The following is a 25,562-nucleotide window of genomic DNA, read 5'->3' as shown; positions in this document are numbered from 1 at the left end:
GGCCAATACCTCAGTACAGTAAACACTAAGCATGGTACATAGTAAAGTTTTGTAACAACTAGAACTGAAAGCATTCACTCCATCAAGCATATCTACAATGACGCAACACACAAGAAAAGAGAGATACACAACGGGGTAGCAATGACATAAAGATAATCGCTTAACAAATAGCACGAACATGAATAAATCACATAACTAAGTACAACCAAGTATCTTCCCTCAAAAGTACCCCAGCTGAGAGTGAACATGTATTCGACATTTCTGCCATTTCGATACATGCATGACAAAGAATGGCGCTCTGTTCTTACCATGGCACAAGCAAGAGATGACCCCAGATGATGCACTGCTTCTCTAGGTTGCACTCAAGGCTCAACCAACTCCGCGGTATGGACGATGCCCCCTCCTTTCTCCGTCCAGACGGCAGGGTGCAGACTCGGAAGCCCTACACATTGCAACTTGCATCAATGCAGCAGCAATACAAGGAACTGATATCAAGCAGAGCACAAATTGAGAGAAAGTTGCGGTCCAGGAGCTGACCTTCCAAGGGAGCATCATGGTGTGTTGTGGTGCCTTCATCTGGTATCACAGATCGGGTTCTGGGCTGCTGCTTTGCTTCCCCATATAGCACACCAGGTTCTCCTAAGATAGCGAACTGAAAACACAAAACGTTGATTAGGGAGTTGGTACATAAGAAAATGAATTCATGCACGAATGTCATATACAACTAAAAAAGCAGGCATATTAGAATTTCATATTAGATGGCTGAAAGGTAAGTGTTTCTTCATATAAAGTAACTATAATTAGCACCCAACAACTAGATAGCATATGGTGGAGAAACTAGTTTCAGCTTATCCAGAAATATCAGCATTGTGCAGACCAGGATAAAATCAAAGAACCCAGAACAAGACACTTGGAGCAAGCAACTGATGTAGTAACAAGCTTTTATGGTGCTAAATGCAACAGGTTTGCATAACCTGATTCACAAGGCTAGGAACAGAAGGGGGAGTCCGTCGTATCTCACAACAAGGTTGGAAGGTTGTCCTTTAAGAGGTGAACGGTGGAGACCTCAACGACCTACAGCTTCTGTGGCATGGCGACGACATAGACGTGCCACCGTGGGTTGGTGCCCATGAGGAAGCCCATGATGAACGCCACAACGAGGGATCCACCAGCGGACGCCATAGGCCACAGTGTGGACTGTGGAGAGAGGGTCTAGGGCGGCTGCTAGTCTACACGCAACTGCGAGGAGGAGCATAATCAATGAGAAACATGGCAAAATTGATGAAGAATAGAAAGCTTCAGGCTAAAGACAACATTTATAAAGGCACTGAATATGAAATCTTATTCAATAGGACATAGCACAGATAGCTTAGTGGACGAGGATATAAAAAAATAGACTGATATATTTTAGGACAAACAACCACAACCTTAAATAAGCCTTCAAAAGACAGCACATACACTTGGATTTACGTGTACACATGTATGTACAGATGCAGAACTAGTTAAAACAGTGTACAAGAGTTGATGATCCTAAGATCCTACCTACCCAGCACTCAAATGCAAAACTTTTAGTAGTAACCGCTAAATATACATGTTACGAGGGGTGATAAACAATTGCACAGCAAAAGCATCATCCTCCATGTTTCCATAAAAAATTCTTCCCCGAGATTAACTACTGACAACAGGAAATAGGGGAATTGACGATCCTATTATCCTACACACCCAACACTCAGATGCATAACTAACAGTCACACGATGTTCAGAGGGGGTGACGCTACCAGCCGCAAAGGGAACATAACTTGACCCCTGGGTAATCAATTACAATTCTAGTAATAAAACATTGCTAAATAACAAAGCAACATCAGATGCTGGTACCTTGCAATGCTCTCTAAGCATATGTTCCTTGTTCCATCACTCAAAACAATAATACAAAGCAGGTCAAGCAAGCTAAAAATTTGATTATGTGCTATAGCAATGTTCCTAGCATGAATTCAGCATTTTATTGATGTGTATCCCTTGGATAACTTATCATACAATGGATAGAAATATCTCTTGGCAAGCAAGATCTTTGTACAATGGATAGAAATGACAGTAATCATCCTTTTCTATCAGAGGAAACCTTGTATAGCAAACAAGTAAACTCATTCTCAAATCTTTGCACAACATTTACCTTGTGGTGAGCAAATTCTATATGTGAAGGATCAGAGACGTTCTCCATCAATGTGTCATACCCATAGAAGAGGTCCCTCTAGATCGTCGCGGTGGAGAAGGCCGAGTCATCGAACTCCTTCGGCAACCTGAAACCAAGCGAAATAAAATGATGATGTTTCCTGTTTACTGAATTTTCTAGTGAAGAAGTCCCACAGCATAGCTGCAGAGTTGACGCACATACATTGGAGGCTTCATGGCCTTGGCCTTGTCCCAGCCCTTCTCGTCAGGCCAGATGAAGAACAACCCCTGGGAGAGGAGCATGGGGAACTTGGTGGCGCAGGCCCTGGGTGAGTGGAGTGCCCAGGCCTCGGGGCCATCGGGCGCGGCCTGCGGGATCCTGGTGCAGGCGCCAGAGCCGTCAAAGGACCAGCCGTGGTAGGAGCACTGCAAGCCGCCCGTCTCGTCGATCCGCCCCTCCTTCGCGTGCGCACGCACGCAACACCCACTCCTCAGTACTATAGGATTTGTCTCTTGAAACAAACAGAGGCGAGGGAGAGGAGATGAGATGAGAGGTACCGAGAGCGGGGTGAGGCGGTGCGGGCAGTGGTCGTCGAGTGCGACCCACTCGCTGGAGTTGGGGTCGTTCCAGATGACGAGGGCGCAGTTGAGGAGCTGGAACAGGGTGGGCACGCGCAGGTCCAGGTCCTCCACGAGCGAGACCGGGTACCATCGTCCTGCTCTCCGCCTTGGTGTGAGGCGTCTACCCCTCCGCTGCCGGCGTCGGGGCTTTGAGGCGCTCCGCCTCCACGTCGTACCGCAACACCGTGAAGAACTTGAGCCACTCCTCGAGGAAGAGCGCGTAAGTGCACACCTGATGTGTACTACACAACCTTCTTCTTGTAGACGTTGTTGGGCCTCCAGGTGCAGAGGTTTGTAGGACAGTAGCAAATTTCCTCAAGTGGATGACCTAAGGTTTATCAATCCGTGGGAGGCATAGGATAAAGATGGTCTCTCTCAAACAACCCTGCAACCAAATAACAAAGAGTCTCTTGTGTCCCCAACACACCCAATACAATGGTAAATTGTATAGGTGCACTAGTTCGGCAAAGAGATGGTGATACAAGTGCAATATGGATTGTAGATATAGGTTTTTGTAATCTGAAAATATAAAAACAACAAGGTAACTAATGATAAAAGTGAGCGTAAATGGTATTGCAATGCTAGGAAACAAGGCCTAAGGTTCATACTTTCACTAGTGCAAGTTCTGTCAACAATAATAACATAATTGGATCATATAACTATCTCTCAACATGCAACAAAGAGTCACTCCAAAGCTACTAATAGAGGAGAACAAACGAAGAGATTATGGTAGGGTATGAACCACCTCAAAGTTATCCTTTTTGTTCTATCTATTTAAGAGTCCGTAGTAAAATAACATGAAGCTATTCTTTCCGTTCAGTCTATCATACCTTTCATACTAGAATAACACCTTAAGACACAAATCAACCAAAACCCTAATTCACCTAGATACTCCATTGTCACCTCAAGTATCCGTGGGCATCATTATACGATATGCATCACACAATCTCAGATTCATCTATTCAACCAACAAAAAGTACTTCAAAGAGTGCCCCAAAGTTTCTACTAGAGAGTCAAGACGAAAACGTGTGCCAACCCCTATGCATAGGTTCATGGGCGGAGCCTGCAAGTTGATCACCAAAACATACATCAAGTGGATCACGTGATATCCCATTGTCACCACAGATAAGCATGGCAAGACATACATCAAGTGTTCTCAAATCCTTAAAGACTCAATCCGATAAGATAACTTCAAAGGGAAAACTCAATTCATCACAAGAGAGTAGAGGGGGAGAAACATCATAAGATACAACTATAATAGCAAAGCTCGCGATACATCAAGATCGTGCCATAGAGAGAACACGAGAGAGAGAGATCAAACACATAGCTACTGGTACATACCCTCAGCTCCGAGGGTGAACTACTCCCTCCTCGTCATGGAGAGCGCCGGGATGATGAAGATGGCCACCGGTGAGGGATCCCCCCCTCCGGCAGGGTGCCGAAACGGGCTCTCGAGAGGTTTTTGGTGGCTACAGAGGCTTGCGACGGCGGAACTCCCGATCTATTGTTCGCTTGATGGTTTTAGGGTATATGGGAATATATAGGTGAAAGAAGTCGGTCGGGGGAGCCACGAGGGGCCCACGAGAGTGGAGGGCACGCCCCCTATCTCGTGGCCTCCTCGAAGCTTCCCTGGCTTGCACTCCAAGTTCCCTGGATTGCTTCTGTTCCAAAAATAAGTTTCCCGAAGGTTTCATTCCATTTGGACTCCGTTTGATATTCCTTTTCTTCGAAACACAGAAATAGGCGAGAAAACAACAATATGGGCTAGGCCTCCGGTTAATAGGTTAGTCCCAAAAATAATATAAAAGTGTATAATAAAGCCCATAAACATCCAAAACAGATAATAATATAGCTTGAATGCTTCATAAATTATAGATACGTTGGAGACGTATCAACACCCACGCGGAGCAGTCCCAGGGTAGGTGGCCAGAGTCGTCCTTGATGTTGGACATCTGCAGTGCATGGCCACGACGCCGCCCGTGGGTCAGCAGCTCCTCCCTTAACGCGTCGCCATCGCCCGCTGGTGGCTCAGTCCGGAGATGAGGTTGGGGCAGAGTCGAAGTCGACCGCGGAGGGCAACCTGCAGCGCGGGGGAGTGGAAGGCGAGGGTGGGGCTTGAGGTGGAGGCCGCGCGGAGGCGGGCGAGGAGGACGGGGTGCGCGCTGAGGCAGACGACGGCGTATCGAGATCTGAGGGAGGGAGAGCGTTGCTTGGAGACGGGGATCAATGGCGGCGGAGAGGAGATGGGGGGAGGAGGAGTGCGATGGGAGTTAGGGCTTGGGTAGGTGGCTGTGGGTGGGGTTTGGGTAGGTGGCTGCGGGTGGGGTTTTCTTTTTCATTTTCTTTTTTCTTTTTTGTAGATGGATGGATGGATGGATGTGGGATGAGGAGATGGATGGATGGATGGGCGCCATGTCATTGATCCGTGTGGCAACGAATTCCACCAATGAGAATAGAGCACATATAATTGTGTTTTTGTTTTTGTTTTTCTTCTACTTTTTCACATGAAAATTTTAAAAAATGATCTCGTATTATGCACAAGGGTGCATATTGGCATGACAAACAATGTTGCCTAATGAAGTTTTCATTTTCTTGGACGAAAGTTTCATTTCCATTTTCCGAGTGCCCGAATGAGTTCCGGGCAAAAGTTTGGCGTGACCGTGGTGTTGCCATGTGTTCTGGGCGGCCTAGGCATGTCTAGTGGGTTGGGCACTCCCCAGGTAGGTGCTAGGAAGAAAATCACAACATAAGATTCTCACAAGGAGACCGATCAATGCTCAAACATGAATAAGCAACCAAGTGTTTGATTAGCGGTACAGGAAATTCACATGGCTAATTGGCGTGAGTTTTGGCTGAGGATGATCAGTTACTAAGAAGACCGTCTTCACAAATTTTCAGCTCAAAACGAGGAGCCTAGGTGGTACTTGCTTTGCAAAGTACCACACTGGACATAAATACGAATGTTGAAGCTAGGCTCAAAATAATGAATGGATTGAGCTGGCATTTGGTGGAGGATGATTATTTGGGCATAGGAAAGCACTGTAGAAAATGGATACCATTTGGACATGCCAAAGTGGTACTTCCTTCACAAAGTGTTTTTTTGAACAAAATAGGAAAATGAATATTTTTGAATTATTTTTGAACTAGCCAAGGAAGGTTTTTTACATATTTGATGAAGATATGACCCAAAGAATTTATGAGATTTTTTTGGGAATTTTGTGAATGACAGAAATATAGGTTGCTTCACAACCTAGGGCAAAAACTGCCACATGGACATGACACATAGGCAAAACTGATGAGGTGGTGCCTAGTCATAGCAACCCACCACAATTTACAAGGTTATGACCATCTATATTGGTCATGATCAGCTAGAAATAAGGCAGCGGACCAGTGCTATCTGCTTTATGACCATTTCGTGTAAGGAAATTACGACCTTTCTGACCAAAATGGTCGTTATAGTTTAGGGTTTGGAGCCCCCCGAACAGCTTTTGACCAATTGGTCTAAAATGGTCATAGATCTATGACCAATTCTTCCAGGGTCACTGACAGAAGGTCACTAGTTGACATATTTCTTGTAGTGAAAATTGTATTAATCATGCTAATCAAGATGAAACGAATGACAATGATAAGAACGAGATTGAGCGTCTAACTAAAGAACTAAATACTCTTAAGTTAGCTCATGAAACTACTTTAGAAGATCACCGAACTTTTAAAAACTCATGAGAAGCTACACTTCGAGAAGCTCAATCTTGAGCAAGAACATGGGTTCTTAAAGGCCATCAATGATGCTCTTCGGAAGAAAAGTTCTTCTTACATTGCCAATCATTTACTCTTGTTTACTTACATGCCACAAGTAAAATCTAGCAACAAGAACAAGAAAGATTCTTTTTCTTGTAGTAACAATAATCATGCTAAATCCAATATTGTTGCTTCTAGTAGTTCTCTTGATTCCACTAATGATTCTCTTAGCCAAGTTACATTTGAGCAAGAAAATAGCTTATTGAAGGGAATTATAGAGAAAGGTGTTTACGAGAGCCTTGCCAGAAGTAAGCAATTTGAGGAAATTGTACGCAAGCAAGGAAGGCACCGGAAGAATCAAGGTGTTGGTTTTGAACGAAAGTTCAATGCCAATGGAGTTGAGTGGGAAGAAGATCAATACCCCAAGACGAAGTTTGTTCCTCAACAAGATAAGTATGATCCTACTTCCTTCAAGGGAACACAAGCTCAAGATGATCTTCCACCACAAGACCACAAGCTAAAAGGCAAGGACAAGCTTCAAGAGGAGATTGATGCATTTGAAGATGCTCCAAAGGCCTTGGTCAAGTGGGTTCCCAAGACTACATCAAGTTCTACTTCATCAAGTACATCTACAACCCCAAGGATTCCCATCAAGATGATGTGGATCCCGAAGAAGAAGAACTAGAAAGTTCTTGAGGGTGACTCCGCCAACATTCTTCACTCATATTCATTTTGGCAAGGACAAATGCAAACAACTTCCACATCTTGCACTAGTTAAAGGAGTCACAAACCCTCTTGTTCGTAAGTCAAGGGGCAAGGTAACCTAATGCTTTCGTGGACATCATCATGTGTGTGCTTCACTCTATTCTATGGATATCCTTGTTTGTTCCTTGTGGGACTAACCCATGTATGTATTGAAAGTGCAACTCACTCCAATGGATTGCTTCAAATGATCTACATCAACTATGAGCATCCACATCTTCAACATTTGCGTGAAGTCATCATCAACAAAACCCAAGGTTAGTTCATCCCTCTTAGAGGGGATATCACATCTAGGGGGAGCTTTACTCTAAGAATTGAGCTAAATCAACTCTAATGGTGTGAACACAACAATGTTTTATGTAAAAGTGGTAACCTCACTTGTGCTTAAACGATGAGTATGACCTATGATCAAATGTTTTGATTTGACTCCTAAGTCAATATACTTATATATGGATGACCTAGTCATCGCCAATTGCTTGATAGATGCTAGAGTGAATGTGCATGCTTTGCCACATATTTCATTTGCCATTTTATTGTAAGAGCATGTTGATTGCATATTTTTCTCATTCGAGGACATCCATTTGTTGGTTTGATTGTTTGGCTTTTCTTCTTTTGCCAAATGGATGGACAAGAATGCCTAAGAACTTCCTTTAGCTATCTATGCTTTTCTCGTCTCAAGCTCTATTCATGCTACATCACAAAGTTTGAAGAAGTCAAATTCGAACCCTCTGGGTGAGGAGCACTCGGAGTTACCGATTGTCATAGACTTAAACTTCCAAAACCACTCTGTGCATTTCGGTCTGACCGATTCATCCATTTCGGTCACACCGAGTTCACTGGGTTGATCTAGTTTTCAATCTCGGCGCAACTGATTAGAACTCTTCGGTCTCACCGAGTTGCAGTAACCGCTTGTGATTCTACATCTCGGTGCCACCGAGTTGTTCCACTCGGTCACACCGATAGTGCCAGGATATATATACCAACAAGTCAAATTTTGGAAATTCCTCCAAAACCTGTTCGCTTGCGCGTGTCTTGCTCTGCTTCTCAGGTCCCCGGATCGTCCTTTGGTCGCCAGCGACCTCCCGCCGCTGGTCTCCGCTGCCGTCAACAGAAATCTTCACCCCCGTTGTCACCGTAGCGAGCTTAGCGCCAAGTTAGGGTATGAGTTCGACACTTTGTGCATTCTTTTAACTCTGATTCTTAGCACAAAGACAATGCCATGTTTCTTTCCAAGTATGAGATTCATCTATCCACAGAAAACATCCTTTAGAGTAGATTTGATTTGAGAATTTAGGGTTAGGTTTCCGCCGGACTCATCTCAGACTGACCGAATTGTAGAAATCGGTCTCACCGATTTGGCTTAGGCCATTGCACATGTGATTTTTGGTCTGACCAAAAATTGCAAATCGGTGTGACCGAGATCATGACTTTGTGAAACCCTAGCAAACTCGGAGCCACTGAACAGTGTCTTGGTCTGACCGATTCCACTATTTTAGACTCCAAAGTTGCTTCGGTGTCACCGAGTTTTACAAATCGGTAGCTCCGAAATGCTTCCTGTGAAAAACTAAAACCAAGTTTTTGACTCATTCTTTTTGCAAAAGCTCTGCACTTTGTGATGCTCATCTACTCTATCTCATCTACAACTATTTACCGGGCCAGCTCTCAATTTGCAGTGTAGTATGTCTGATCAGAGTGACAGCCAGAACAAGTCAGAGGAGCAGATGGACTTGAGTGAGGGCACTTGTCCCTCTAGGAGCTATGATGAGGGTAGCATGAGCACACCAAGCAACCTGCCTAAGGCACAAACTAGGCAGAGCAAGAAGAAAACTTCAGACTCTGAGGATGAGGACTTTGAGATTGAAGAAGCCAGCTCAAAGAAGAAGGTGCTCAAGAAAGGGTATGCTGCTGCTGCTTCTACCAAGCCAGGTCAGCACAAGAAAGCACCTGCCAGGAGAGTGCCTGTGTCAAAGGCCAGGGCATCAACTCAAGAGACAATGGAATTCATTCTAGAAGCCAGAGAAGATGGAGATGGCAAGAAGAGAAAAGAAAGAGTCAGGAAAACAGTTGCAAGAGTGCTTGGAAATCCATCTATGAGGAGATATTCTGCAAGTGAGGAGGAATAAGAGGATGTTGCACCTCCTCCCAAGTCACAAAAGCTGATGGGGGATGCCATCAAGTCTAGTGCTGCTCCTTCAAAGCCCAAGACAGCCCCCAAAGCTCCAGCTCAAGCCTCCAAGACTACACCTAAGAGAAGCACCATGAACATATCTGCTGTAGAGAAGAACAAGGCCCTAGTGCCTGAGGTTGAAGAAGAAGATGATGGAGCCCAAGTGCTCAAGAAACTCAAGCCAAAGATTCCAGACCATGATGAGAATCATCTAGTGGCTGAGAATATGAAAGAGAGAAAGGATGCAGGTATCAGACTATGGAGACAAGCTGATCCATATGCCATGAGGAGAAGGACTGCTGTGGACTATAGATTTCACACCAAAGAACATCAGGATTTCTATGAGACACTGTTGCTTGACAAGAAGCCCATTGTCTGTGATATGAAGTGGGTTGATTGGGAGTATATTGATGAGAATGAAGATCATTTCCCAGGAGTGCATGAAAGCTTCAAGCTCAATGATGTTGACAAGTTTGTGGGTCAAAAGTTGACCAAATGGAATGATGAGCTCATTATGCAGTTTTACTCTACAGCTCATTTCTATCCTGATGGAAAGATTGTGTGGATGACTGAAGGTACAAGGTACCAATCTACTGTTGATGAGTGGGCCAAGCTCATAAAAGCCCCCAAAGAAGCTGAGAAAGACATTGATGTCTATGCTAAGAAGAAGAAGGATCACAACTCCATGTCAAATATGTACAAGGAGATACCTGACAAAGCTTTGGAGACTCACAAGCTAGGCTCAGTGTATTTCTTGATGTCTGGATTGGGCACAATGAACACTATCTTGAGGCACACTTTGTTGCCCAAATCAGGAGATCACAGGATGATTAGAGGCCATTCCATTAATCTGCACCAGCTTTTTGATTTGTCCCAGAGATTCAAGGTCATGAGTTTGATTGTTGAGACAATCAAGAGAACAGCTGCTGACCAGAAGAGGTCATGCGGGTATGATCCACACATACAGATGTTGATAAACTCCAAAATGTCCAAAGGAGTATACTTGTTGGACAAAGAGCACCTTCCCTTGAAGCCTAATTTTGAGGACAAAACTGTTGTCATGACTACTGAAGATTCAACATCTCTATAGGATCAAGAGAAGAGACAAAAGGCAAAAGCTGAGAAGGCAGCAAAGATACCAAGTGCCGAAGAAGCTTCACAAGTGTTCCTCAAGTGAAAGTAAGACCAGCTTGGATATCTTATTCAAGCAACCTTGAGAGTTGACAAAGGACTGGCCACCCTGACTCAGAACTAGGAGAGCTTGGAGAGGATCATTGAAACCAAATTCTATGATCTTGACTTTAAGGTGAATGAAATTCAGACAGCAGTTGAGCAGCTCCAGGAAGAAGCAAAAGAGAGGAAGGCGAAAGCAACTACAGAAGTCTTCCAGAGAGTGCCTAGGGCATAGAGGTCTGCAGTAGTGCCAGTGCCAGACACTAGAACTATAGCATCAACACCTGCAACCACAACTCTAGTTGCCCCTCCAGTGGCAACACCACCAGCTCCATCAACTTCTACTGATGCTTTCATCCTTGGAGTCCTCTCAACACCTCCTCATGAAGATCAAGCCTAGAGAGCCGCATATCACTATGCATTTTCAAGCTTTTTGGTAATTTGTTGCCAAAGGGGAAGAAAGTGTATAGATCATAGGCTTCAGAGAGAGAGAGAGCTTTGCTTCTTTTGCTACTTATTTGCTTTGCTTGCTTGGTTGAGATACCCTATGCTTATGTGTGTGAGATACTTTGTAGGTCATGTGTTTGATCATATCATGCTAAATGCTTGTGCTTGGATGATGACATTATCTATTCTTTATGTATGATCATTCACTTTGCCTTGGTGATGAGTGCTTGTTCTTATTTTCTATCATTTTGAGCGCTCCACCAAGATGTATGTGACATGGAAGAGTAACCCATGATCCTAATTGGTTGTGCATTTGCATTCAAAAGCAAATTTTAAATAATGCACAAATTTAGGGGGAGTTCTTGCTTATCAAATACTTCTCAAAGCGACGATGTTTTTTTCATTCTTATTATCATTTGTCGAAGCTTTGATCTATATGTTGTCATCAATTACCAAAAAGGGGGAGATTGAAAGTGCAACTAATCCCTAGGTGGTTTTGGTAATTCTTAACACCATATAGCTCATTGAACTAATGCTCTTTCAAGATGATCATTTCAGAAAGTTCAATGATTGGCATGGCATGGACTAGAGATGCGGACCCCTCAAAATTCTAAAGACACATATTGGCAACAAGCTCAAGACTCTACGCTTTTATTTAAGTGATCCAAGATCACATCGAGTCCATAGGAAATCCAATACTATTAAAAGGGGATGAGGTGTTGCTTAATGGCCTACTTGCTCAAAATGCTTAGTGATATGCTCCAAAACCCTCAACCACTTTCTCATATCCACATATGTCCTAAACCTAAAAGTCAAACTCGGCCCCATCGATTTGATCTATTCGGCGGCACTGAGTTCATTTTACATAGCCACTGCCACAAACCCTAGTCACTTCGGTTTCACCGATAGTGATCTCGGTCTCACTGAGATGAGATTGCAAATTCACTGTTTCCTTTTTGTAACGTTTTGGTCCCACCGAAATGAGCGAATCGGTCCCACCGAGTTTGTAATGCAAATTCACTGTTTCCTTTTCATAACATTTCGGTCTCACTGACATGAGCGAATTGGTGCAACTGCCTATTACTGAAACCAGTCCAACCGAGTTCATGTGATCGGTCACACCAAGATTGCGTTATGCCCTAACCCTAGCGTATCGGTCTCACCGAGTTGATTGCATCGATCCCACCAAAAAGCCTAACATTCATATTTTGACCTGAATCGGTCTGACCGAGTTTTACCATTCGATCTCACCGAGTTTGGGAATCTATGTGTAACGGTTAGATTTTGTGTGGAGGCTATATTTACCCCTCCACCCATTCTTCATTCGTGAGGAGAGCCATCAGAACGTGCCTAAACTTCCACCATTCATTTTCTAAGAGAGAACCACCTACACATGTGTTGAGACCAAGACATTCCATTCCAACCACAAGAATCTTGATCTCTAGCCTTCCCCAAGTTGCTTTCCACTCAAATCATCTTTCCACCATAGCCAAATCTGTGAGAGAGAGTTGAGTGTTGGGGAGACAATCATTTGAAGCACAAGGGCAAGGAGTTCATCATCAACACACCATCTATTACCTTTTGGAGAGTGGTGTCTCCTAGATTGGTTAGGTGTCACTTGGGAGCCTCCGTTAAGATAGCGGAGTTGAACCAAGGAGTTTGTAATGGCAAGGAGATCGCCTACTTCATGAAGATCTACCCAAGTGAGGCAAGTCCTTCATGGGTGATGGCCATGGTGGGATAGACAAGGTTGATTCTTTGTGGACCCTTCGTGGTGGAGCCCTCCGTGGACTCGTGCAGCCGCTACCCTTTGTGGGTTGAAGTCTCCATACATGTGGATGTACGATAGCACCACCTATCGGAACCACGCCAAAAATATCCATGTCAACATTGCGTTTGCTCCCTCCAAACTCCTCGCATTTACTTTCTTGCAAGTTGCATGCTTTACTTTCCACTACTCATATACTGTGCATGCTTGCTTGAATTGTATTGTGATTGCTTGACTAGTACTAAGTTGCTAAAATCTGCCAAGAATTAAAATTGGAAAAAGGTTAAGCTTTTATTTTGTCAAGTAGTCTAACCCCCCCTCTAGACATACTTTTGATCCTAAGCTGACCCTCTTCACTAGATCTAAACAAGATTGCGTTGGCCTCTGTCTCTCCCCCCCCCCTCACAGCTGGTGAAGGAGCCGTTCGGATCCCGTCACACTAGGAAGGGGAGGAGGTGTAGCGTTCACTCTATCGCCTTCGGCAAGGGAGGCAATCCACTGCCGGCTGCGCTATTCTCTTTCACCCAGCGCCTGTGTGGGAGGGCCACCGACCCCTTCTTCCTCGTTGCCGTGTGTAGTGTGGGAAGATCCGGCCTCCCACCGCACGCCTAGCCACATCCCGATGACCCTAAGGTATAACTTTCTTTGAAACCTCATTCCTCTGTCTGCATGCGGATCTTTTTCGATTCTGTAGTCGAATCTAGGTGTTGGTTCAAAGAGGAAAGAAGGGTGGGGTGGGGTGGAGCATGAATCTTGGACCTGGTTCAATGAGGAAAGGAGGGAGGGAAAGTGGTATAGACTGGCTATCCAGCCGCTTTGTTGGTCGAAAAGGGAAAAAAGGGGGTAACCCAGTACCCACATCTGCAAGGAAGTGATCTCTTTGTTGAAAAAGGAAAGAAACCGGGGGGTCTGGGAGTTTGTGCAGGACTAGATTTGCTTCCATCACATAGGAAAAAGGTTCAAAGAGAACAAATATGTGACCAACACAAATATGCTACTTGGCATCATACTCTGCATCACCCATTTATACGTGTGGAGGCACATGGTGCTGGCATGTCCCATGTTCCATACAACTATTTTGTTGTTGTAAATCTAAGAATGCCACTGGAAAATTGAAGCAATGCCACTGTTAAAATTAAATTATGTTTTTAACGAATGTTATTTTAAGAGAATTTCTCTTTTAATATGAATCAATGCAACCGTTTTAGAAATGCTACTGTCCTATACTTTGTTTTCCATCAAGATAAGGTAGATGCTTCTTTTTGTGGCCGCATGTTTCATCCTCCTTTATTGGCCAGTAATTGATTCCTTTTTTGCCTCTGTTAAAACAGGGATATCAATTCAACTTGTTGCTATTGGGACATTGTGCTTCGCTATGAGAAACACTTTTGTTTTAAGAGTGTTTTGCATAGTTCAACTTGAATGTCACACCGGAGACTTTGCTTAATTTTGGTGGAACTGCACAAAAGGAGATTGGATTTCCATATATGTGTTGAGATTTCTTTCATGGCCTCCTCGCGAGTTGTTTGAAATCTTGATCAAGAAAGGTCAGTACCGACTTTCATCCACATGATGTTGAAGTGTGCTTTGATATGTTGTGCTACTTGTATTGGTACTGTTTTGGATAAATGTTGAATTGAAGCTATTGAACTACTGTCTTTTACCATTAAGTGAGCAAAAATTGCTCCAACCCAGACATGATGCTTGTTTCTTTGTTACAACAAAACTCTGCATCACCCCCTTTATAAGTAGATGGAAGCACATGGTGTTGTTGCGACCACTCTCCCCTAGAATTGTTTATGCTTTTTGTTAATCTAATGCCGTTGGTAAAATTAAACAACGCTACTCTTGGAATTAACTACCGAATCTTAGTTCAAAACTGCAACACTTGTTAGGGATCGACGGGAGTACTATTTCTGTTAGGGATCGACCGGAGTACATGTTTAAGAAATGTATTATTGAGATAATGTCTCTGTTATGATATGTCAGTTACAGTGTTTTACAAATGGTACTATCCTGCTTTGTAGTTCTTTCTACATGTTTAACCAAGGCATTGTTAAGATAATGTCTCTGTTAATATGAATGAATCACACTGATTGAGAATTGCTACTCTCTTGCTTTGTTTCCCATTAATATAAGGTAGATCAATAGATGTTTTTCTTCTGGGAGTATACGTCATCAACCGTTATTTCTCAGTAATTGTTTCCCTTATACCTATTGTTGCATACAGGGATATCAAAACTTCTGCTTGGTTTTATTTTGATTTTGATTTTAGTTAAGCTGCACAAAAGGAGCCACTGTGTTTAAGGCAAACTGCTGCATTAGTGGGTCCAGTTGGTCTTACCACTTTGCAGAAAGAAGTAGTCATTGTTTGCGCTACATTACAGACGGAACGATCGAGAAGCTTTAGAGTATTGTAGACGCTGGTGACATGACTAGTCTGCAGACCAAGGAAAACTCAAGTCAACAGCTGTCGGTGCAACAGACCCGGGGCATGTTGACCAGACTATGCACAGGCACAAGATCAAGATTGGAGCACCAAATCAAGAGACCAAGAGACTCGAAGAACCAGCTAACATATCAGAAGGAACCAAGACTGAGGCAGAAGGACCATATGTTATCAAGAGAGACGCCTCCTTTGCCGGGCAGGCGAGCCCGGCAAGGGGCGAGCCCCCCCCAAGAAGAAGAGGACCCATGTGCCCCGGCAGGGCCTACTGGGGCTCACGGAGGCTAGAACACCCCACCGACTACTCCACCACGACCCACGTCGTGGATCAGTGCAGTGTCAAGACGCAAGATGATTAAGTGGCAACCATTCGCCACATGGTGGCCGCTTCCTACCAAGTGAACCCACAAATGACACCCGTCCAGTGATGTGTCAAGCGAGCAGGCGTGGAGCTAGAAAATTAGCCCGTCAAGCCTTGCCGGGCGACCAACGATGTGACACTAAGCGGCGCATTAAATGCATGCTATCAGCCTACAGAGTTAGGTATGATATCACTGTTTGCTATCATATCTGTCGGGGATATACCCTGCGGTATAAACCGCCGGATGTATGACCCGGCTAGAGTTTGGCGATTCACTGGCTACCCACTTGGACCTTGTGGTTTATGATTCATTGGTAATCCGGCAGGAGGGCCAGAGGAGCAACAAGACCCGGTGGCCCAACGGGCAGTTTATGGAAGGCCGGATCACGCTATGGTGGGCCGGTTTATGAGGAAAGCACAAGGAATATTTTTTTACAAAGGAAGCAAGACTAGAACTCCACTCGTAATAGAGTAATCCTAATCCAACTAGGACTAGTCATGTAAACCGCCCCTTCAACATATATAAGGAGGGGCAGGGCTCCCCAAAGAGGGACAGACAAGCAAGAAACAATCTCTAGGGCTAGACACAACTAGAGGAGAGCCGGTTTACGACGACTCCCTCGTGATGATAATGAGATCTAGCCTCAAACAGCATGTAGGGTTTTCATTGGATGATGTTTCCCGGGGCCCGAAGCTGTCTAAACCCGTGTCTTGTGTTGCGTCTCTCGATTCCGCTCAACCCCTCTCAAGCTACCACATAGATGCGTTGGCCACGCGACCAAGTCCTCACACTAAGGACATCTGACGTGTTAATACCACGACAGTTGGTGCCCACCGTGGGGCTGCGCACGGTGGTGTTGAGTTCTTGAAGGGAGCTCTCTTAGGCATTGAGAAGTTTGTGATTTTTCGGATGAAGAAGAGATAGTGCCGGAAGATCCACATCAACTCCGATCTCAAGATCGTACTCCAGAGTTTTTTTTATTTTTCATCGAAGTCGCGTGCTGAACGTCTAATTCTTGATCCGGCCTCTGTTGTCTTCAATCCAATTTGGTGACTAGAAATAAAGTTTGGTGGATTTTTCGGAGGTAGGAGATCCGAGCCGGATACCAAAATCAGGTCGGATCTGACAGGAAACCACACGTACAGCCGAAGAGCTCGTGTACAAGCAGTATCGCCCGAGATATTGGCGTACCTGCCCAGACTGCAAAGAAAACAGTGATAGCGGCAGAAACATCACATCAATCGTCAATCAGGAATCAGCGGAAGCGGTGGATTTTTTATATACAGTTTGGCTGTTACTTTTTCTTTCCGATCTGGCGTCGCCACTATTAATCGGAAGCAATAGATGCTAGAATAAGACGCATCCAAGGAGTACTACTTCTCTTGAGCAATTCAAATCCTAAAGGGAATCAACGTGCATATTACGAGTCCCTAGGCCTACCACTCCACCTCTACTACACCGTAAGCCGCCCTAGGCCTTGCTAACGCCGCTGCTGTACTTTAAACCACTGCTGTGCTGAGTCACCTTCTGCTTCCGTAGACTCCGCACCGAGCGATATGCCACCATCATCGACCCGCGGGTACCATCGCAGTCCGGGAACAGTACGCCACTACAGGCACAGAAGAGAATGGCTAAATTACTGTTGCATGTATTGGAAGTTATTCATGGAACGGCTCGTCTGTCGTCCAAACGAATCACCATCGCCCCTGCGGGCGGATTTACATCAATGCGCCAGCCAACTCGCCCTTCTGCATCACCTTACAACGCCACGGACGACTCACCCGTCCGCCTTCTCCGTCGGTTCATGCATCCGCTCCGGCTTACAACGCGGAGAATAACTTGCTCATCCGCACCGGCGTACAAACGCCATGACCAATTTATCTGTCTGCTCCCGCGGCCGATTCACCTGTGAGTGATTTCAGTTTCACCCAGTGATCATCAGCTTCATGGCGGGTTACTTCCGGCCTAAACACATCAGGTGATATCTATCTAAAAAATATTTTACTAGCACATATTCCTTTTTTTTAAAGATCGGTTTATCTTTGCCTTGGTATGCAATATTGTTTATGCAGGTCAATTGTTCATTACAAATGAGGCGTTATATTACGGGAACGAAGCACGCGCTAGCAATGTTCTGCACCGGCGTTTCGTCCGTGTCATACCACCCGGTGAATGAACATGCGCAAGACGCCGTCCCTGTGGCCCGGTTTACATCAGCTTGCCGGGACGGCGCCCGCGATTAACTCGCCCGTCCAAGCCGGTTTACAACACCGATGCCGATTTTCCCCATCCGCACCGGTTTACAATGTCGCGGCCATCCGAGTCACCTCTGATGTTGCGGTCGTCTTTGTCGTCCATCTCCCGCGGCCCGGTCTACATCAACACACCGGGCCGCACCTGTTTGCATGAGCTGTTTATTGAGTATGAGCAAGTCACTGCTTGGGTAGCCGGTTTTCTTCCAACAAAATGGAGGCAAATTATCATCAAACCGCCGTCTGCGCTGGAGGGCTTAGTGGACATGTGCACAAGTCGCCGCCACTACAGTTTTGTTAGCTTCAAATAGCCAGTTGGAAGGAACCATTGGCCGAGTTGCTGACACGGCTCATACGGGATCATTTATAACCCACCACAGTCACCTCAACCTTTTGTGGATTCATATCGTGCTATCAAACATCAATGATATACACCTTCTGCTATGGTCAAACACGGAGAATCTCAAACCAACTCCTCAAGTCGTCTTAAGGACTCGGGGGCTATGATGACATGACTCAGCAAATCTTGCCAGTTTAAGCGAATGTAAGAACGCCAGGGCAATGGTGGGAAAGATAACGCAGTCCCGGAGGCTATTGCTATATTGATGAAAATTTAAAGGCCATCAGAGAATTTCCGGCTCAAAAAGTATATGACAAAATCCCAACTCAGTGAAGAAGTTCTGGGTTATCAGAAAGGATTCCGGTTCAAAATCTGGTTCAAAGGAAGTCAGTCTCACTGAAGCTCTCAAATATCCGGTTTACAATCCGGTTCAAGAGAAATATGTTCTCCCACAAAGCTCTAAAGCTCTCAAATCCGGTTTAAAAATGTTCGGTTCAAAAAGGAATTAACTTCTCGCAAGTTCGAGTTTAAAGGCCGTCAGAAAATTTCCAGCTGAAAATGAAGATTCCGGTTTAAAATCCGGTTCAAGGGAAAGATGTCTCCCATAAAGCTTTGAAGCTCTCAATATCCGGTTCAAAATCCCGGTTCAAGAGGAATTTATCTCTTGCAAAAATTTAAAGGTTGCCGAAGAGGACCTGCTGCCGTGATGCGCAGTTCAAACATGGGTATCCTGCATTATTGGCTTATCATATTATTTATCATGTGGGGGCTTCTGCTTACAAAGCGACGTCCTGTTTTGTCCATTAAACTGGCTATCATGCCACAATACAGCTTGGGAGCTCACACCCAAGGGGACAAAGAGATTATTGTTGCTAAAAGCACAACTCAAACATAGGCACCCATTGAGCACAGCTCACAAAGTTACTTCGGGGCTCTTTTGTGCAAAAGCCACAAAGAGCTTGAAGGGACCCTTGTAATTGGGTATCAACCCACGGCTTGGAAGCCTGGTGTATTCACCTAAAACCCTGGGTTAACCTGCCTTCATCAAGTAAACCACTCCTATCCAGGTAATCCTGGCATGACCCGCCGAACGTTTGACAAGTTACTCTTATACAGACCCTGAACTTGTCAAAGTTAAAACGACGATTGGTTAGTTGGAGGCCCATCTTAAAAGGCTTTGTAAAATGGTTTAACTCAGCGGCCTGACAACCCATGAAAAGCCTCGAATTTGGGCCTGGCAGCCCTTGAAAAGCCTCGACTACACGGTTTTATTTGCCTTTGTCAAGATTTTTTCTTTTGATAAATTTTATGTTGAACCGGCGTCTCTCGACCCGGCATGACTATCAGTCATCAAATTAACCCAGTGTTCTTTAACCCGGCTCGACTTTCAACTACAAGTTGTCAGTGCATAATCACTTATAATCCGGTGTTTGTTAACCTGGCCTGGCTTTGGACTATAAGTCGCCAATATATATTTGGATTGCGCCATTGGAATCATGCGCTTATAAATCATTGGGTACATTATTCAAGGTTGTTAATAGCCAACATGGCTGGATTTTTATTATGGTTATCAATAACCAGTATTATGATTAAAGGTTTTCAAAGTCGCTTTAGCGCAATGGCTATCATATTATCAATGAATACGATTTATTCTACAATGGAGGGAATAGTCCCGAGTCGCTGCAGGCTTACGACCCGGTACTTGGGGGTTACTTTATTCAAAGTTGAGATTATATCAAATATGCAAGTCTCATGTCGCTGCAAGCATGCACCATGACACTTGGGGGCTAATGCAAAGTCATTTTTTTCTCATCTTATTGAAGACCCGACTCATCACATTATAATGAGCCGGCCCTTGGGGGTTACCAATTGCTCCTATCAATGATTCAAGGTACACAAGTTTTAATCTATTATATTCAAGGGTCCACTACTCAGTTGGTAAAGCACAAAACTCTTAACGTTGTGGACGTGGATTTAAGCCCCATGGTGGAGTTACATCATATGACGTTATTATTCAATGAAGCATGATCATATTTATAAAGTCCCTACTCATTATTGCATAATGACCCGACCCTTGGGGGCTACACTGGTTGAAGTTTTTATGAGTATAAGACAATTACAAGTCCCAGGTTGCTGCAAGCATGACAACCCGGCACTTGGGGGCTACATAATATGGAGTATTCAGTTTTTACTAAGTGACTGGGATGAACAACATGGATTTCTTCTTAAGTGGCAGTATTTATATTGAAGCAAGTCTTAAGTCATCACTTTGTTTTGCTCAAGACTTGGGGGGCTACAGGTAATATGGATATAAGGGAGAAAAATCTTCAAATTCTCAGTTTTGAATAAACCAAGTTGACCCGGTGTCTGCAACAATCATAACCCGACGTCATCAGTAATCATGAACCGGCGTTGGCAACAATCATGAACCGGCGTTGGCAACAATCATGACCCGGAATTATCAGTTTTTATAACCCAGCAATGGTGGTAATCATAAACCAGCAAGTTTTACATCTTCAAGTCGGCTGGATATCAGTTGAATATTTCAGAGACTAATATTTTTGTCAAGTCAGAGCATTGAAGGCCAATTCAAATGGATTCTTTATTTACAAATATCTTCTGCAAGCAAATCGATTATGAAGCTGGTCTATTGACTCGGATTTTTTAGAAGGAAGAAATAACAAGGATTTAAGGATGATCAAGTGCCAGTTTACAAGAATATTTAAACCGGAGCACAACCCGACAAATTTTTTCTTGTGTTTATGTTGCAGATCAGTTTGACATGGATGAACCCAAATTAAACTGGGGGCTAATGTCGGGGATATACCCCGCGGTATAAACCGCCGGATATATGACCCAGCTAGAGTTTGGCAATTCACTGGTGACCCACTTGGACCTGGCGGTTTACGATTCATTGGTAATCCGGCAGGCGGGCCAGAGGAGCAACAAGACCCGGTGGCCCAACGGGCGGTTTATGGAAGGCCGGATCATGCTATGGTGGGCCGGTTTATGAGGAAAGCACAATGAATATTTTTTACAAAGGAAGCAGGACTACAACTCCACTTGTAATAGAGTAATCCTAATCCAACTAGGACTAGTCATGTAAACCGCCCCTTCAACATATATAAGGATGGGCAGGGCTCCCCAAAGAGGGACAGACAAGCAAGAAAGAATCTCTAGGGCTAGACACAACTAGAGGAGAGCCGGTTTACGGCGACTCCCTCGTGATGATAATGAGATCTAGCCTCAAACAGCATGTAGGGTTTTTACCAGATGATGTTTCCCGGGGCCCGAAGCTGTCTAAACCCGTGTCTTGTGTTGCGTCTCTCGATTCCGCTCAACCCCTATCAAGCTACCACATAGATGCATTGGCCTCACGACTAAGTCCTCACACTAAGGATATCTGACGTGTTAATTCCACGACAATATCAGTGTCTAATGACTTATTTGCCATTGTGCTAACCCCTTGATCTATAAAAGGAGGCCCATGCCAATGATTCAAGGGGTTAGAATTTTAGATCATTCACACCCCCGTACGCGCGTAGTCGTCGCTGCCCTGAAGCAACCCCTGTCGGGCAAGTTTACTATGCACCACCACCACCTTTTCCCATAAATCCACCAAAGCAGGATTAGGGTTTTATGCCTCGCGGCGGCCCGAACCTGGGTAAAACTGCCTGTGTGATCCCTGCCGCGCTGCCTTGCATTGGTCTGCTCTTTATGCAACATGACTCCCTCCTGTCGAACCAGCAAGGGGCCGTCCTTGTCCCATAGGTGGTCGTGGTTTCCCGCGACATCTTTGGTGTGCCAGGTAGGGATATCGCTTGCACGAACCTGAAGATGTAAGTAGCGCGTCGTCTTCATCGCCATCTGCATCGTCGACGGCGCCATCGACCATGACGGCCAAGAAGAAATCAGCTCCTTTAGCTCATCCATCCACCTCGAAGGCTCCGCTACCCGCGGCCTCCAACGCTGCAGGGGGCGCGGAGACGCATGAGGGAGCGAACGCTACAGGGGTTGTGGCCGGAGCAGGCAGCACCGCCACCATTCCCCTCGCGGCCGACACAGGAGTAGAAGATGCTAGAGGAGAGCGACATCAGCAACACCCTGACGGCCGCGCTCCCCCATTGATGGGTGCAGCCACAGTGATGGTGCTCGGTCTGGGGCGAGTCACCGCACTACTGCCGTCCTTGCCGCGGACACTACTACTGTGCGTGCGCTCTCCCCAGGGCGGGCTGACCGAATTGGTGCGCCCGATGGAGCTGATGGCCCTCGGGTGCCTCTGCCTCACAACCCTGCTGCCCAGGTGGTTGCACCGCAGCAGCAGGGGTGCAGCGCAGCTGCCACTGGCTCTGCCAGGAGCCGAGCGACAACGCGATCGACTTCATCATCATCTATGACAAGCACAGCCTCGGAGGCCATGGCGCAGGCTCAGCTACTGCTAAGGTTTCCACCAACAACCGAGCAGATGGACGAATGGCGTGCCACCATCCAAAGTCTGTTCCGTTTCACCGAAGCCGAAGGCTCATGACAGGCTGCCCCGCCAAGGCCTCCCCAAGCAACAACTATGACCCATGCCGCTGCCCGTACGGGGGGAGCCATCCCCACGGTGCAATCCCCGCCACGGCGGCCGGCGCGGGCGCGACCAAATCAAGACCCTGATGATGCCTCAATGGCCTCTTCTGATCCTCAGGCACATCCAAGCCAATGGCGAATCCTGGAAGATGGGCGGAGAGGAGACGTGTGCATCATCGAACAAAGCCGTGGCAACCTCCTTCGAGCCGACGGGCGCGGCGGCCCCGACGTCGACAAGCCCACTCTTGGTGCTGATGGGCTCCTCTCCTTCAAGGTTGGCTGCCCTGCCTTCACACATAAGCTGCGACTAGTCTGTTGGTTGTCCATTCGCACGTTCAAGCCGGAGATACCTAAGAAGTATGACGGAACACTAAGCCCGGTAGAGTTCCTGAGCATTTACACCATCGCTGTTCAGGCTGCCGGGGGAAGAGATGATAAGGTGTTCGCCAACTACTTCCCGTTGGCACTCATATCCAACGTGAGGTCTTGGTTGATGCACCTGCCGGAGAGCTCCATCTCGTCGGGGCAGACCTATGGCATGAGTTCATCGGTGCTTTCACTGGTGGCCACCAGGAGCCGAGCCGCCCCAGCGATCTGCAGCTTCTCCAGTAGAAGGAAGGAGAAACCCTCCGTAAGTATATACAAAGGTTCAGTAAAGTTCATAGCAATGTACCAAATATCCATCCGGCAGCCGTGGTAGCTGCCTTCTAGTCCAATGTGCACAACAGCTGAATCTGTGCCAAGATGAACATGCGGCTGCCCAGGACTATGAAGGAGATGTAAACCCTAGTGGATAAGTGCGCCTGGATGGAGGAAGGAAGGCAATTGCCTGGAGAAGAAGATTGCATTGATGTTGATTCAGAGGATGATGATGAATCCACCAGTCAGAAGAAGGCTAAGAAGAATAGTAAGAAGTGAAGGGATAAAGCAATATTGACTGTTGAAAGGTCAGGCACCCCTAGTACCGGCAAGATCGCCAAGACTAAGGCCCCCGACCAAGGAGGTTGCCACGTGCGCCGATTGCCGGGAAGCCGCAGCTGCCGAGAAGGCCGGGAAAGGCAATGTGCTATACTGCAAGATCCACCGGACCAAGGGCCACGACCTTCAGGAGTGATATCAGGTCGAGCAGTTAGTCAAGAGACAGAGAGCAGAATATGAGAAGCAAGATAAGGAAAGTGGTCATAATGTCGCTGGCGGTAAGGGCCTAGGCGATGGAGCAAATCGCCCCGGTATGCCCTTCTGGAACAAAGGAAAACCCGCCCGAGGCTAGGACAAGGAAGTCTGTGGTGATGAGAGTGACAAGGGGGATCAAGAGGAAACCAGTGAGATGGAGTTTCAGAAGGCCATGAGCGCCCTGTGCGTTGATGGAGGTGCATATTTGCAGACCTCCCATTGACAACTCAAGGGCTGGGCTCGGGAAGTCAATGTCGTGGAGCCAGCGCCGGAGGCCCGGAAGCCGCTCAAATGGTCTCGTACACCCATCATATTCGCCAAAGAGGACCATCCTAGCCGCACCACTGCGGTGGGATGCCTGCCTTTGTTGGTTTCTCCAACAATTCGCAACCTCAAGGTCACAAAGATGTTGGTGGACGGTGGGGTCGGACTTAATCTGATTTCCTCGGCAGTTATCAATAGGCTTCAGATAGCAGAAGAAGAGCCAGAGGTTACAGGCATGTTTCAAGTAGTCAACCCCGGTAGGAGCCATCCTAAAGGGAAGATTACGTTGCCAGTAACATTTGGGGGAGAACTTAACTATCGGACTGAGAAGATTGTGTTTGACGTAGTTGACCTTCCCCTGTCGTACAATGGGATCCTTGGACGCCTGGCCTTGGCTAAATTCATGGCGGCATCCCACTATGCCTACAATACCCTGAAGATGCCTGGGCCGCTGGGAGTCCTCAGCATCCCATTAGATGAGAAAGATGCCATCATTTGTGTGGACAATATGTACTGGGACGCGGTCGCAGCAGAGGTTGCAACGACAACAGTTCCCACCAAGGAGAGCAAAAGGAAGAAACATGATTGTAGAACCGCTAGCAAGGAGTCCGGGAAGCGTGCCCCCTCCGAGTGCATGGCACCCGTTGACGACGTGCCAGAGTGTTGCAACAGCAAGAGACCCAAGTTGCTGCTCCGCAAGTGAAAAAGGTCCCGACAGGGCTGGCTGGCATTGATGGTACTTTCACCATCAACACCACCCTCGATGACAAATAGGAAAGCGCGCTCGTTGCCTTCCTGCAGGCGAATATAGATGTTTTTGCTTGGCAGCCATCTGATATCCCTGGTGCTCCCAGGGAGGTAATCAAGCACCACCTTGCTGTCTGCCAACACACCAGACCTATTAAGCAGAAAGTCCGGAAGCAGGCCTTGGAGAGGCAGCAGTTCATTGCAGAAGAGATCAAGAAACTTGAAGCAGCTGGTTTGGTCAGAGGGGTGCTACATCCCACTTGGCTAGCAAACCCAGTAGTAGTCCGGAAGGCGAAGGGGAAATGAAGGATGAGCATTGACTTCACAAACCTCAATAAGGCTTGCCCAAAGGATCCATTCCCCTTGCCGCGAATTGATCAGATAGTGGATTCCCCCTCAGGTTGTGATTTGCTCTGATTCCTGGATGCCTATTCTGGGTACCACCAGATCTTCATGTCAAACGAGGACGAGGAGAAGACATCATTCATCACTCCATGCGGTACATATTGCTTTGTCCGCTTGCCATTCAGAGTAAAGAGTGTCGGGTCCACCTTTGCAAGG

At 46.1% G+C, this 25,562-nt stretch overlaps 1 pseudogene; it reads right to left on the bottom strand.

Moving 5' to 3' along the window:
* Positions 1-362: 362 nt before the first annotated feature.
* On the bottom strand, positions 363-22,140 carry LOC119279478 (annotated as a pseudogene).
* Between the last annotated feature and the right edge of the window lie 3,422 nt (positions 22,141-25,562).

Source organism: Triticum dicoccoides, chromosome 3B (assembly GCF_002162155.2).
Source record: "Triticum dicoccoides isolate Atlit2015 ecotype Zavitan chromosome 3B, WEW_v2.0, whole genome shotgun sequence".
Lineage (NCBI taxonomy): Eukaryota > Viridiplantae > Streptophyta > Magnoliopsida > Poales > Poaceae > Triticum > Triticum dicoccoides.
The sequence above is the reverse complement of the archived record's forward strand: the minus strand, read 5'-3'. Positions and strand labels throughout refer to the sequence as shown.